Source organism: Rhinatrema bivittatum, chromosome 1, assembly GCF_901001135.1.
Source record: "Rhinatrema bivittatum chromosome 1, aRhiBiv1.1, whole genome shotgun sequence".
NCBI classification, from domain to species: Eukaryota; Metazoa; Chordata; class Amphibia; order Gymnophiona; family Rhinatrematidae; genus Rhinatrema; species Rhinatrema bivittatum.
The window spans coordinates 114,018,650-114,033,374 of NC_042615.1; the positions used below are offsets into that span (position 1 = coordinate 114,018,650).

General features: G+C 42.0%; 1 protein-coding gene across 4 annotated transcripts in view; it reads left to right on the plus strand.

Moving 5' to 3' along the window:
* The window catches only part of STOX2 (storkhead box 2), a 257,037-nt gene that overhangs the window by 146,167 nt on the left and 96,145 nt on the right, over positions 1-14,725 (plus strand). The window contains exon 1 of one of the 4 annotated variants that reach the window (XM_029583775.1): positions 2,739-2,898. The exons of the other annotated variants lie outside the window; for them this stretch is intronic. The gene's annotated coding sequence lies outside the window, so the exon portion shown is untranslated. Of the gene's footprint in view, positions 1-2,738; positions 2,899-14,725 lie in introns of those variants that run through there. 4 annotated transcript variants of the gene reach the window in all.

Here is a 14,725-nt window from a genome sequence, read left to right on the forward strand (position 1 = left end):
AATATTGACATAAACAATACTGTCCAAAACCATCCATCATCCCCCAAATAATTGCTTTCTTCAGGGGTGATTTTAATCCTCTCTAGGACTCGCCTTCAATTCATTCTTGCCGTATACCAGGGATAGGCAATATCAGTCCTGGAGTATCACAACCAGTCTGATTTTCATAATATCCACAATGAATATGCATGAGGTATATTTGCATGCACTGCCTCCATGCTTATTCATTGTGGATGTCCTGAAAACCAGACCTGTTTGTGGCACTCCAGCCCCGGAGCTGCCTCCCCCTGCCACATCATTTGAAAAGCAGTGAGAGATTGAGCTGACCATGGAAAATCCGTGGCAGCTCCACTAAAATTGTCTCACTTCAGGTTCATGTGACAGCCACATTCTGCCTGGGTCTCTCTTAGAACATAAAAATATAGAAACGTGATGGCAGAAAAAGACCATATGGCCTATCTAGTATGCCCATCCACACCAACTAGTCAGTTTTACAATCCCTACCACTCCCTTAGAAATTCCCTGTGCTTATCCCTACTTTCTTCAGACACTGTCCCTCCACCACTTCCACTGGAAGGCTATTCCATGCATCCAGCACCCTCTCTGAATCTATCCCCTTTCATCCTCATCCCATGATCCCCTCGTTCCAGAGCCTCCTTTGAGTTGAAAGAAGCCCACCTCCTATGCATGGAAAGCTTGGAGGTATTTAAATGTCTCTATCATATCTCCCCTATCCTGCCTTTCCTCTTCGGTTTACATGTTTATATCTTTGTCTATCCCCCATATGCTTTAGAACAAAGACCACTGACCACTTTAGTAGCCATCCTCTGGACCAGGGGTGGGCAAACTATGGCCTGCAGGCCAAATCAGGCCTGTCATTGATTTTTATCCGGCCCACCAAACGTTTTAAAATTAACATTAGATGTGGCCTGTGACATTTGCAGAGTTTCGACATCATTAGCAAAGAAAGGCTCATGCAGTCCTCTTTGAATGATGCCGGGACCTGGCCTTTGCTGATGGCAGGGAGGAGGTAAGCATGTAGCCAAACACTTTTTTCTTCACGAGGAACGGGGCAGGTAAGGGTCTGCGCCATGCAGCTTCCTGATGGAAGATGTGATTGGCTTGCTGGAAGTCTTACAGCAAGCCAATCGCATGTTTATTCAGGATGCCATGCCAGGCAGACACTCACCTGCCTGCCCACCTTTCTCCCCTATAATTGTTCCGATTGGCTCTTATGTTTGCTGTAAGAGCCAACGCAACATTTATATGGGGAAAGGAATGGAGAGGGAAGACCCTGTGCATTGGTGCTGGTGGGGTTTTTATCCTCCTTCTTAATTATTAGGTGTTCTTTTTGAAATGTGCTTTTTATTAGTATGGTTTCCTCAGTGTTATGATTGATTTATATTTCTTGACTTTATGAGGAATGGTGATATTTCTGTTTTTGCATTATTGCACTGCATATGATTCTAGCTTTTAGGGTTTTTAGTCCACTTTTTTGTCTGCACCTTACCTTTTATACTTTATGTCTTGCATATGTGACTGAGGTGAGGTGGTCGTACCTGTTGGGTTGAAGGTTTTTTTTTTATTTTGGTAGAGGCTGAGATTCATGATTGAAAGGGCTCCTTGGGCGCTAAAAATGATTTCAGGATACTGAAATGCCTGCTGCAAGTGGTGGGAATTTGATTGCTGTGTGGAGGGCATGTCGCACCCTACTGTGCTTGATAACTTGTAATGTGGCCCTTCCACAAAAAAGTGTGCCTACCCCTGCTCTGGACAGTCTCCATCCTGTCTATATCCTTTTGAAGGTGCGGTCTCCAGAACTGTACACAGTATTGCAATGGGTTCTCAACAGGGACTTAATACGGGGCAATATCACATCCTGTGGCTTATAGCAGCATTCAGTGATGTTGCTTTAACTGTTGACTGTTACAAGGGCGATAGTTAATGCAGAGGCCAATGGTCAATGTGATAGCAAATTTTAAATGCCTGTATTTTTCTTAGAACATTTCATAGAGCAAATAAAGAATACCTTACCCATTTTGGGGTGGAAGAACATTAGTAATCTGTCTCACTTTAAGGCATTGCCTTTCAGCTTTGGTCCTCAAGCTCCTCAGTAGTTATACCAAATGTCTCAGTGATATTCTTTGTCAATAGCATAAAAACCAGGCTACTTGGTAGGCTCGAGGGCTGAATTTGAGAACCACTGCTTTAAAGGTAGCAGTGTAGCCTCTTGTTTGTGAAACCAGTTCTCATTCCCATCTCCCACTGTGTGAACCTGAGGTCATAAACCTCTCTGCGTGACCTTTGACTTTTAAAGTTGGTCGGTTTAGGACCCATGTAACCACATGTATTATTTTGCCTAGGGCCCTGCACACCGAGAACCAGTTAGAAAAGGAACAATTTATACGTGGCATGGGTATATAATCCTATAGATAACACATGTCGGATTTTGTGTGCTCCTCTCTTAGAGCTCAGATATTTAACTCGTCAGACTCACCCTGGCGTTTCAGCTCTTCCTGCCCACTTGATGAGATCTCTTTTATCAGTCACTGCAGTGCAGCTGGGCTTAGTTCCAAAAAACCTGGCGCCCTTTATTACAAAGACAAAGAAGCATGCCCATCCACCCCAAGTGTCCTGGAACATCATGGCTATTTTTCAAGTTATTACTCATTGCTGTTTACAAAGGATTCTGGGCAGGATAGCCTGATCAAGCCAGCTCCCTTGACTTGGCTCTTCGCAGCCCATGAACAGCTGCAGTGCTGCTGCTGTTGCTACTGAATTCTCCAGCGATGCAATGGAGTTTGATGGTTTAAGATTGTGAATGCCTCCCTCCAAGGAATATGGAGTTAGAAGAGATGGAATGATCATCATGACTTGAATGGTTTGCTAAAGGAAAAGGTAATCTGGAATATGTTTGGTTTTTTTTTTTTTGTTTTGTTTTTTTAAACACTGTCTTGATGTAATACTGCACTGCTTGTAGGAGAGAGTGGCGAAGTATGATCAGTTAAAACCTTCCTCTGGTAATAGGAATTACTGTGTGCAAATGAGACCTTTGCATTCCTATAGCTATCTCATTTTCTGATGAGTTCTTTTTATACAAAGAAATAATGTACAGTGGAAATTCAGCACTCAGCTAGTATGTTTGCTGGAGGGAAGGGGAGGAAGGTTAGCGGATATTGTGAAAACAAATCAAAGAAATTCTTTTTCACTCAGCACATAGTTAAGCTCTGGAATTAATTGCCAGAGGATGTGATTAAGGCAGTTAGTGTAACTGGTTTTAAAAAAAAAAAAAAGGTTTGGATAAGTTCCTAGAGGAAAAATCCATAAACTGCTGTTTAATTAATAAGCAATAGAAGCTTGAGATATATTTAATGTTTGGGTACTTGCCAGGTACGTATGCTAGGATTGGCCACTGTTGGAAACAGGATAGTGGGCTTGATGGACCCTTGGTCTGACCCAGTATGGCATATCTTACGTTCTTATGAAGACAATGGCTATCTCCATTTTCTCTTTGCACTACACAATCTACAGGCTGATGCAATAAAACCTGCGGGAGAGCCGGCGCTCCGAGGCGAGCGCCCGCTCTCCCGACGCGCACCCAGGCACCTCTCCTGGGTGCGCAATTTTGTATTTAAATTAGGGCCTGCGCTAATAAGGAGGCGCTAGGGACACTAGCACGTCCCTAGCACCTCCTTATTAGTGGAAGCGGCGGCTGTCAGTGGGTCTGACAACCGATGCTTAATTTTACGGGCTTTGGTTTTGAACCCGCTGACAGCCACGAGTTCGGAAAACGGACGCCTGCAAATTGAGCGTCCGTTTTCGAAGCTGCTGACCGGCGGGCAGATTTTTTTTATTTTTGGGGACCTCCGACTTAATATCTCTATGATATTAAGTCAGAGGGTGTACAGAAAAGCAGTTTTTTCTGCTTTTCTGTTCACTTTCCCGGTGTTTTCTATGGTTAACGCCTGCCCTTGGCCACACATTTTACTTTCAGTATTCCTGGGTAATAACTAATAGGCTCATCAACATGCATTTGCATGTGATGAGCGCTATTAGTTTTGGGGTGGTTGGCTGCGCATTTTCTACATGCTGTTATCCCTTACAGTATAAGGGGTAATAATAGCGCATCTAAAACGCGCGGCCAAACGGGGGCTAAACAGTGCGCTTGACCGAGCGCACTGTTCTGTATCGGCCTGTATGTAAAACAAGTGATTTTTAAATCGGGTAGGAATGAGGTGAAGTGGCAAAATGTCAGTACACAGGCAGCCTGAAAAGTGAACAGGATCCTATGGTGTGGAAGATTCCTCCCCCCTAGTTTGCAGCAGCAGGTATCTTACATGCAATATTTATGTAATTTCATTTAACTGAAGTAAGGTTTGAGGTAGGAAGGGAAATTAGGCTCACAAGATAGGTCTTGCACTCATTAGGTTTGTGCAGCCGAAATATTTAGATTTTCCTTTTCATGCTTAAGCATGATTTAGCATGCACTCATTTATTTAGCGGACATTTAACTGCAAAATCAAGACTAAATAAAAATTAGGGGGTTTGTGTTTTGGAAATAAAACAAATTTCATTGATGCTGGCTATGTCGTTTTAAAGTGACAGCATAATGCTAGTTATCTGCAGTCACCTACCATCATGCAGGTGAATTTTCAAAGGAGTTAAACATGTAAATATAACATACTATTGTAGAAATTTTCAAAAGCCATTTATCTACGTTAAGTGCACTTAACTTGGGTAAAACCTATGCCCAATTCAATAGCGTATAACGTAGCAATTTTCAAAAGCCACTTAACATGGGTAAAATACTTTTACACATGTAAAAATCAGTCCCTTGCTTTACGGTTATTTACTATGGACTGCTTTTCCATGTGCAGACATCAGCACTATTTAGAACTTTTTTTGCAAGCAGGAAATCATCTTCTGCGTTCTAGCAGAGTTCTGTTCAGGTGTTTGTGGACAGCACTGCAGTTAACATTTTTTTTGTGTGTTTAATAATTTTCTATCTTGAAACCAAATAAATGAATGCTGTTTCCAATAAACCTACTTCAGTTGCAAGATAGAATGTTTGTTTTTTCTCATAGGTTAATGGTTATGTTGAAAGTCTTGCTATCCTACCATAAGATTTATTCTCAGTAAGGTGTTATTGACTCCTGACAAGATTCAGGAGGACAACGATAAGGAAAAGTTTGTCTGTGCCAGACGTTCGCCCCGCTGCTACACGAGCGCTCCCTGTATATATTATTAAAGCAGTGCTTCAGCCTGGCTCACCAAAAGCTGGCCAAACTGAAGTGCAGTACTGAAACAAGGAAAACCACAGAAGGAAACAAAAAAATACATAAAAGGATAGAATCTCATTCTGATAAAGATACTGAATGCTCCCAGTATTTCTAGGAAAATAATGAGGAGCATCCTATATAAGATGCAAAAGCTCACCTTGCTTGTTACTATATTTACTTATAGTGTCTGTTAATATAATTATAGGTCAGAAGAATCATAAAATAATTTATTTTTATGGTTTTTCAAATGTATTTGCAGATAGAATTGTCCAATGTGCTTATCTCGCGTGTCTGGACAATAGTTGTTAAATATAGTTGCAGACAAAAGTATGCAAAGTACTTATCTCTGTTTCAAATATCCATGAAGAGATATTCAACCTGATGTTGGCCAAGGGTTTTGATGTCAAACGCACTGCGTCAGGGGTATGGCATGGGCATTCAACTTAACATATCTGCAGACAAGGGTATCAAGCAGCTAATAATAAGCTAAGTAACATCTTTAGACGCCGAGGTTGATTTTAAACGCGTTGCTTGCACAAAAGTGCCCACAAATGTACATATGTGGCCATGCTTAAACAACACAGGTTTTAAAAAGCCACGAAGAACTCTCCGGGCATGGGTGGAGCATGGGCATTCTGGGCTGTTGCCAACAGTAATGTGCTTAACTCCATATTTTAAAACCAGACGCCGCAGTGCGCATCAGTTTCTCCGCATAACTTTACCGCTGCTCCAGATGAGGAGCAAGTCTGTAGATCCTTGAGTTTTACGGCTTGCAGGACTGGGTGAGGGGTCTGGGTCAACTGGGGGGGACGGGACATGCAGGATGAAGAACCACTTGTTATTAACTGGGCAAACTGGTGGACTAACTGGAAAAAGTGGATTGTCTCTCACGCAAGCATGTTTTAAAATCCACCTACATATGTGCGTAAAAGCCGGCAAAGTCCTAGGAAAGATATGCGAAGTACGATTTCTTGAGCAGTCTCTTAAGCGTGGAAGGTGTATTTTAAAACATGCAGGCACAGATGCATACACAATTTAAAATTGCAGTGTATTGTCACTCGTGTGCCAAAACGCATGTGTATGGGCACACACGTGCTCATTTTATAATTAGCCTGATAATGTTTTGGTTCTTGCTTGTTAAGGCTGCACTGACTTATTTTTTAGATTTCCCCCTCTGCAGGAGGATGCAAGGGTCCGGAGCAGGCAGGTCAGGAGCTAGGTCTTCTGCGGAGGTCAGGAGCAGTCAGGACGGTCGTAGGTCTTCTGCCTGACCAGCCACCTTCTCTTCTGGTTAGGCCTCCTGGTGCTAGTGACTGGCAGGACTTATGGGGAAATGTTGTGCAGGGCAGGGACAGATCTTCCACTGGAACTGGCAGGCAGTAAGAAGCAAGGGATATGAAGATACTGAGGCAACACTGAATACAAACAGGGGTGAGGACGGACAAGCAAGAACAAGGCAGAGAAGGTCCAGAGACCAAACAAGGAACCAGACAAAGCACAGAACAACACCAACAGGTAGCACAAGGGAGCCACATGGACATGGAGGCCACTGGAAGGCCTGACACAGGACAGGAGCAAAGCTAGGAACATGCAGGCAAGAAAGGGCACTAGGAGGCCTAACAGAAGACAGATCAAAGAACAAGAAATCCCAGAATAGGGACATCAGTCAAAAGAATACATGGATAAGAGGCCACAGGCAAAGAAGAGATTCCATGCCGAGGCGTAGAGTAACCTGTAAGGAAGGGTATTATAGGGCTGGCATTGCTGCGTCATGCAGCCTTCAAGACGGAGGCTAGAGCAGGACTGACTGCAGCCCACTGAGGGCCCCTGCTGGAGGGGGGCTGCCTAGCAGCCAATATCATTACAATGCTGTTGAAAGATGGCCAGGATGATGTCCTCCCCAGGGGCTGTGAAGCAGAAATTTAAGATTGGAAAATCAAACGAAGTCTTCCATGTTTCGTCTGGGTTCTCAGGTTGTCCCACTAAGGTGTAGACAACTATGAATCCTAAAGTGACATACTTTATTGTTGAGGCTTTTCCGAGGTCTGGTGCTTTCAGTTGGTGCTTTATACCCTGCTTTGGTGGAGGTGCGTCTGGATTTTTCTGCCTTCCTGCATTTGACTTTCGTAGTCAGAGATATGCTTCTGAAGCCACACATTCACTAATGTGTCTATTAGTGAAGGCTGTTAGAGAGATGATAAAAGCATCAGGAATAAAGGTATTTTCATCACTTTGCACAACACCCTCATATCAGGTCTGCTGTAACTGTTGATGTGCTACTTTGGCTGGGAATGTGACTTTTTAGGTCACAATTAATAAGATAAATGGGAATGAACTTGATATTCATAATTAGTTCCTTGTTACAGTTCTTAAACTTTATATATAATGTCCTTCATTTTTTTTTAAACAAGTACTATTCTTGTTCTGATTTTTTTTTTTAATTTAAATTTTTTTTTTTTTTTTTTTACAGAGAAACCTTTTAATATACTTAAGTTAGAAGTTAAACTACACAAATCCATTAATATCTCCCTTTTGTAATTCTGCTCTTTTATTCCTGAGAAGATAAAGGAAATATTAATGTTTAAAGTATTTTTTTTAAGTCCTCTTACTTGGCAACATCCACTATTAATAATCTTAATAAATGGAATTAATGCTATGCCACTTACCAACATAATCATATGCAAGTATCCCAGTGATTCATGGAAATCAGGAGTATAGAATTGACAGTTAAAGAGTGGACCAGGGAAGGAGATTTTTAAAAGAAGGTGTGCTTTTAATAAATACACATTATATTCCAAAAAATGTAAAAAGATTTTAGGGACCAGTCTAATGGTGCACAGTGCTGCTTTTGGCCCATATGGAAGACCTGGGTTCAATTTTTTGCTTCAGATCCTGATCCTCAGTCCAGCAGGGGCCAGAAATGCTGCCCCAGGAGGAAGAAGTCCCAGCCATAACTCAGACGTGATAACCAGTGAACAGGTTCAGGAACGCACTTGTGTCAAGTTTCGCTGAGTACCTGTGGTCCATGCCTTTCTACCAGAAAATGATTGTCATAACCAGGCCTGGATATAGGAATAGGTGACATAGGCAACTGCCAAGAGTATCAAATTTTGAAGGCACCAGATATCCAGAGCAAAGAGGAGCCTGCTTCTGCTTGCTTTAGGGACATGTGCCGGCACAGCTGCAAAGGGGAGCTGCCATGGCACTCAGCCTACAGGCACCAACATTTTAAATCTGGCCCTGGCCACAACAGTGGTGGCACTGCATGAGACAGGGAGAGGGAATGAAAATAGAGAAAAGTTAGAAAGATAGGAATGAAGGCTCCACGTCCTAACTCAGTTGAGGCAGGTTCAAGTTGAGCAGAAAGAGGAAGCTTCCAAGCAAAGCCAACGGAATAAACACTATATTATATTTTGCAAGAAGAGATCTAGGAACAGAACCAAAATAGGAGGTAATAGAGCAAAGAAATGGTCAATTTGGTATGTAGAGGAATCCGGCTAGTACGTCTGCTTTTAATATACACAGGAATAAATCTCCATTCTGCATAACGACATGTTCAAGACAGTTATGAGGGTTGCCGCCGTGGACATTGGGGCTTGCTGTATGGCTTGGCTACACGCCTCCGACTTGTGCCCCGAGGTCCAGGACCGACTGGCAGACCTGCCCTGTATGGGTGAGAATCTTTTTGGGGACAAGAGTAAAGAGGCGGTGGCCCAATTGAAGGACTATCATGAAAACCTTCAACAGTTGTCAGCCAGCATTTCGGATACTCAGCCTTCCAGCAAAAAGCCTCCCAGGCAGTTTCCAAGGCGTCCCTTTTATCGTCCATGGAAGTACTACCCACCGGCCTCTAGATCGAGATCTCAATGGGCCCTGGTAAGACCAAGGGAACATCAACCTCGTACACCCAGACCCGATTCCTGCCCTACTACAAAACCCTGTCGTGGGATTTTGACTGGAGGCCAGGGAGTTTGAGCCAGCAGACCCCCCCCCCCCCCCCCCCCCCAAGCCTGCGAATGTTCGCAGATTGATGGACGACAGTCACCTTGGATCATTGGGTCCTGACCATCATAAGACAGGGATACAAATTGCATTTCCAACAAACTCCACCCTGTTCTCCTCCATGTCCCCAGTGGAGAAGCGTAGAGAACCAACAGATGCTACGATTAGAGCTCTCCGCCCTCTTAATGGCTCGAGCGATAGAACCAGTTCCTTCAGGCCAACAAGGAGATGGGTTTTACTCCAGGTATTTCCTGATTACCAAGAAAACTGGTGGCCTTCGCCTCACTCTGGATCTGAGGGCCTTGAACCGGTTTCTTATCAGAGAAAAATTCAACATGGTCTTGTTGGATACTTTGATTCCCCTCTTCAGGGCTGGGAACTGGTTCTGCTCCCTCGATCTCAAAGTCATATACACCCATATCCCCATTTCTCCAGCGGATCGGAGGCACCTATGATTCCTGGTGGAAGAGGACCAATACCATGTTAAGGAGGGGAGACCGAGAGGGGTTCAATGTCGCGACTCCTTTCCCTTGAGGGTAGAAGTCCCAGACGCTGATGACAGGTCAGATTTTTTTTTTTAGACCCGAATAGCTTTTTCCATTTTGTCTAGTATTATGAGACTGTCATTCTAAATAAATGTCCCATTTTGTACATATAGGGCTAGATAATCTAAGCATTTTTCCCCATCTGTACATGATAGCAAACTTTTATTGTATGCCACCCAGTTTCTGCTTAATTTGGCTTCCTCCTTCACTGAACTCCGCTTAATTCCCTCACTGTCATTCATCCTAGAAGTGCTGAGTTTATGAGACCTTAGAAGGGCAGAGTTTCCCCAGTGCCCATTTCTGTCCCAAAGACACACCTGTCTGTAGACCAAGCAGTTGTTTAGCCAATCAGTTCTGTAGCTGCCCTGCTAGTCAAACACTGCTGTGTGGATTCTTTCATATTCCTTTTGAACACGAGCTGTGCACTTTTCGTCTGGACTGTTCTTTTACCAGGTGGTGATCAACATTTAAGTTGTACAAACAAGACAGGCAAAAGACTGCAAGTGCTTATGTAAATAACAGTGATCTTCATTCTTTAATTCAAATATTTACAGGTCTTCTTGCTATTATGATAAAAGGGATGTAAAACGTGGAAGGTTTCTTAGCACATTCAATTTCTTGAGAGTAATCCCCTTATTCCCTCGTTAGAACACCTATCCCATTAAAATAAGGTTTGTCATATATACATATATTACCAGTTTAAACAAATGCCACTTTCTAAGGAAGCCAAAACGCAGCAGCATGGCATGGGGTGAGGAAAACGTTTGCCTGCCCTGTGGAATCATCACTTCTGTTAAGATGTCCAATTGCCTATATTTTTGCTGTTAAAGGCTGAATTTTTGTATAGTAATCTTGTGTGTGACCCCGGTTTATGCAAATGTATTGTTTAGTCAGTTCTTTATAGGAACTTTTATTGGATAAGTGTGATTTGATGTGTAAATGAAAAGGATAATAGACTTGGCATTGCTTAATGGACAAACCAGTATTCTTTTATATTTCTTCTTCTGTTCTGTAGAAATAAAAGGTCAACAGACAAGTTTTAGGTGATAGCTTTTTATTGAATTAATTGAATGTGTTTTTGACTGCCTTTTGAGAGCTGTGCCCCTTTTTATCAGGGCAGTGCAAAATGAGCTCAGCATGAAAGTTGCCTGAATATACCAGCAAAGTCTGGTATTTTCATGCTTATTAGCTGATTTTTGTATTGGCCTGATGAAGGAAGTATAGACTAACAATGGCAGCAACTCTATTTTGTTCTGGAAACAGAGATTGTAAGTCTTATTGGTTGTTGCATGGGTCTATAATGTACACATTCCAAGCAGTTATTGTGGAAATGTGCCTTAAAAAATTATCCAGATTCTTTGCAGGTTCTGATGCTTGTTACTTGACCAGCATAAGAATACGCCAAAGATGTCCATGCATTTTGGAGTTCAGATGCCCTTCCTTCTGATGAAGGAACCGAAAGCTCACAATCATCATCATCTTATTCTAGAAACTGCAAATCTAGATTTTCTCTAACACTGGTGTGGCTATTAGAAATTGGAAGTATTTGGAGCTTGTCATTACAAAGAGATAATTATTGACAGTACTCAACTGTCCAAACATTTTTACACTTCATTTTTGTTTGAAAAAAATGACATCCCATATTGTAGGCCTTTCCATATAGTTACTGCCTTTCTTATTTAGGAGATACAATACCTTTTGGTAAAGAAGACATCACTCCATAAATAAAACCTTTTCAAGCCAGCAACATTTTGGCAAACACTGGTTTATTGTTACCTAAGAGAAGGGAAAAATAACGGAACTTCAGTCAGTTTTACAGATGTTTAAAACCCTGAATTTTGGAGCAAACACATGCATATATAATGGTATATTTCTTTAGGTATTGCAAGTGATGAAAGATGGATCCAGTCTTGAATCCCATCAAAGTATCCAGGGGAGTGTAATGGAGTGGAGGAGTAGACTAGTGGTTAAAGCAGTGGGCTATGAACCCAGGAGACCAGCGTTCGAGTCCTGCTGTCACTTTACCCTCCCTTGCCTCAGGTACAAACTTAGGGCCTCATTTTCTAAAGTATTGCAGGCCTGCGATACTTTAGGTAATGAGGGGCGGGGGGCCGAAACGGGGGGCGGTCCTGCGCTAGCCGGCAGCGATCGCACCGCCGCGGTGCGATCGCTGCCGGTTTCGCACCCAATAGCGCCACCATAGAAGGTGTAGCTATTGGGCGCGAAATAGGACGCAAAAAGGGCCCTTACATTTTCGTCGTCCGTGCAAAACGTCCCTTATTGCGTGCGAGCCACTTGGAAAATGACCCCCTTAGATTGTAAGCCCTGTGGGGGTAGGGAATTACTTACAGTAACCGAATGTAATCCACTTTGAAGCACTGAAAAAATGTGAAAAGTGGAATATAAATCTAAATAAATAGATGAAAATGGTCATAGAAGTTTTATTTATGTATGACATTATTTGTGAAATCATTCTCTAATACTAGTATCTCCCCCTCTGCCAGCCAGTGGGAGGCAAAACCCATATAAACTTGAACGTTCTGACAAATCTCTCAACTCCGGTAGTAAGGCAGTGGTTGTCCAGCAGCATCTCACTGCATGGATGCGGCCGCTAAGGGCATGTGGTAACTGTCACCCCATGCAGTATGCCTTTGCCTCACTGTTTGCAGCCTTCCCCAGTACATCCACTAGATCTTTATTACCTGCACAGAGCTCCCTTCCCCCAAATGATCAAGGCCTGAGTCACTGAAGTACAAATGACCAGAGATGGCAGCCCCCATCACTTGGCCCATGTCTTTAATGGCTGGGCCTACGTAGTCCTCTTATGAGCCTGTAGGAATAAAAGGAAGTAAATGAATAGAATAGCTTCCCAGTGGAGGTGGTGGAGGCAAAAAAAGGTTTCTGAATAGGTATGATATAAGCAGAGAGGCTGGTTAATAGTGGAAAAGGGAGGGTAAAGCTGATCAAGTTTAGGAGCAGTCTTCAGAAAAAAGGTCCCATTCAGGCTTCTCATTTTCCCTACCTGTTGGTCTTTAATCTATGTTTCTATGGAAGTACTGTAAAAACTCAACCACATAGACCTCCTACAATGCAATTTTATTTTCTCCTCATGGGCAAATAGAGTATTATAGTTCAAACCATGTGCTTCTAAAAATTGATGGCACTTAACAAAATGCATCATCAACTGGCAAAAATTACTTTCTGGATACTAGTGTGTATTTTTTTTTTTTTTAATTTTGAGCATAAATATTTTAAAGCCAAGCATTGTAATTTGATTTCAAGGATATGCTGCTTGAAGTAAGCAGCAGTCTGAGTTAATGGGAGCCATATGCTACATTCCTTATATACAAGTGTTGTGGTCTTCAAGCCTTTCAGGAAAGGACCCTTTCATATCTGGGAACAGACCTTTCCAAAAAAGATTGCAGTAAACATTGTTTCAAATGCCAGACAGTATTTGCACATATAATTAGTCTTAATGCATTAATCAGTTTATAAACGCCAGATATTTTCTGTTGCTGCCTTCAAAGAAGTTTGTTCACTTTAATTGCAACCACAAAATGCTTGTAATTTACCAGTGCCAAAGGGGTATTTAAGAAATAAAAACTTGGCAAATTAATAGCTCCACCAAGCTTTTGGCATTTTTTTTTTTCATTTGGTCTGCTGTAAATATTGCAGATGTGCTGCTAGTCCCTTTTTTTATGAGGTACAGCAAATTATCTGAAACAGATGATATTTATTGGCATCTGTAGTTTTAAATAGGGAATTAATTCTGGCAGCAGTGAAGATGGTTAAGAGTTGCTTTGTCATGAAGGTGAGTGGAGCTGAGTAACACTCATGTGAATTCATAGAAAATGAATTTGTAAGGCCACTTTTTATGAGGAACAGGAAATAGGCTTCACTAGAATATTAAACTTGCCTGGTTTTTTTACTCCTTCCCCCCCCCCCCCCCCCCCCCTTTCTTGGGCTTTTTTCTAGGTCAGCCTTTTTTCTGAATATACCTTTGTATATTTTTGCATTATTCTGAAACTAAAAATCTTCATCTTTTGTATGTCCCATACCCATTATTTATTTATTTTTTACTTTTGCTGAATCTATCCATCATGCCCTTCTGCACTACAAATGTCTGCAAGGGGTTCTGGTGAGCGCCCTAGTTTCATAATGGTGCGAGTGACTAAATAAGAGGAGCCTTGAAGCACTATTTGGGAATGTGGTGATAACCATTACAGAATGATACTGGTTTGGTAAGTGTTTTGCTAATATTCTCCATGGACAAGTAGGATGAACCAGTCCCACATGTGAATGACATCACCTGACAGCTCTGAGAATGGAACATTTACTAGCTAGAGCTAGAAACAGCTACAAGGCCTTTCTGCTAATGTGCCAGCACTACAGCAGAGCCAGGAGGCCCCCTTGGTCAGTCTTATTCTGTAGAATGCATGAGAACTTATCCGCTTAACTTTGGTCATGAGGCTCCCTCACTTCCTTTTTTTTTTTTTTTTTTTTTATATATCTCAGCCTTCTCAAGAAGGCTTGAGGATTTTTTTTTTTTTTTTAATTTCAAAATTTTTGTTTAATTTGGAAAATGTTATTTTTCTTTCATGACAGACAGAAGGGCCACAGGGTTTAAATGGTGCCCTGTGTGTAACAGAAAATGTCTATAACTGGCCACCATAATGAATGTATACACTGTTTAAAGATTGAACATGATGTTTCAAATTGTTTAATTTGTTCCAAAATTTTCCCTAAGGCCATAAAACTTAGACTTCAACTGTAGACATCTTGCAGAGCATTTTGAAGACCTCATCGACTTCAAAATCAAAGGCTTAACCAGAGTGGAACCAGGTTGTTGGCACTAACTTTTAAAAGGTGATAGTACAGCTTTTAAACTAGAACATGAGG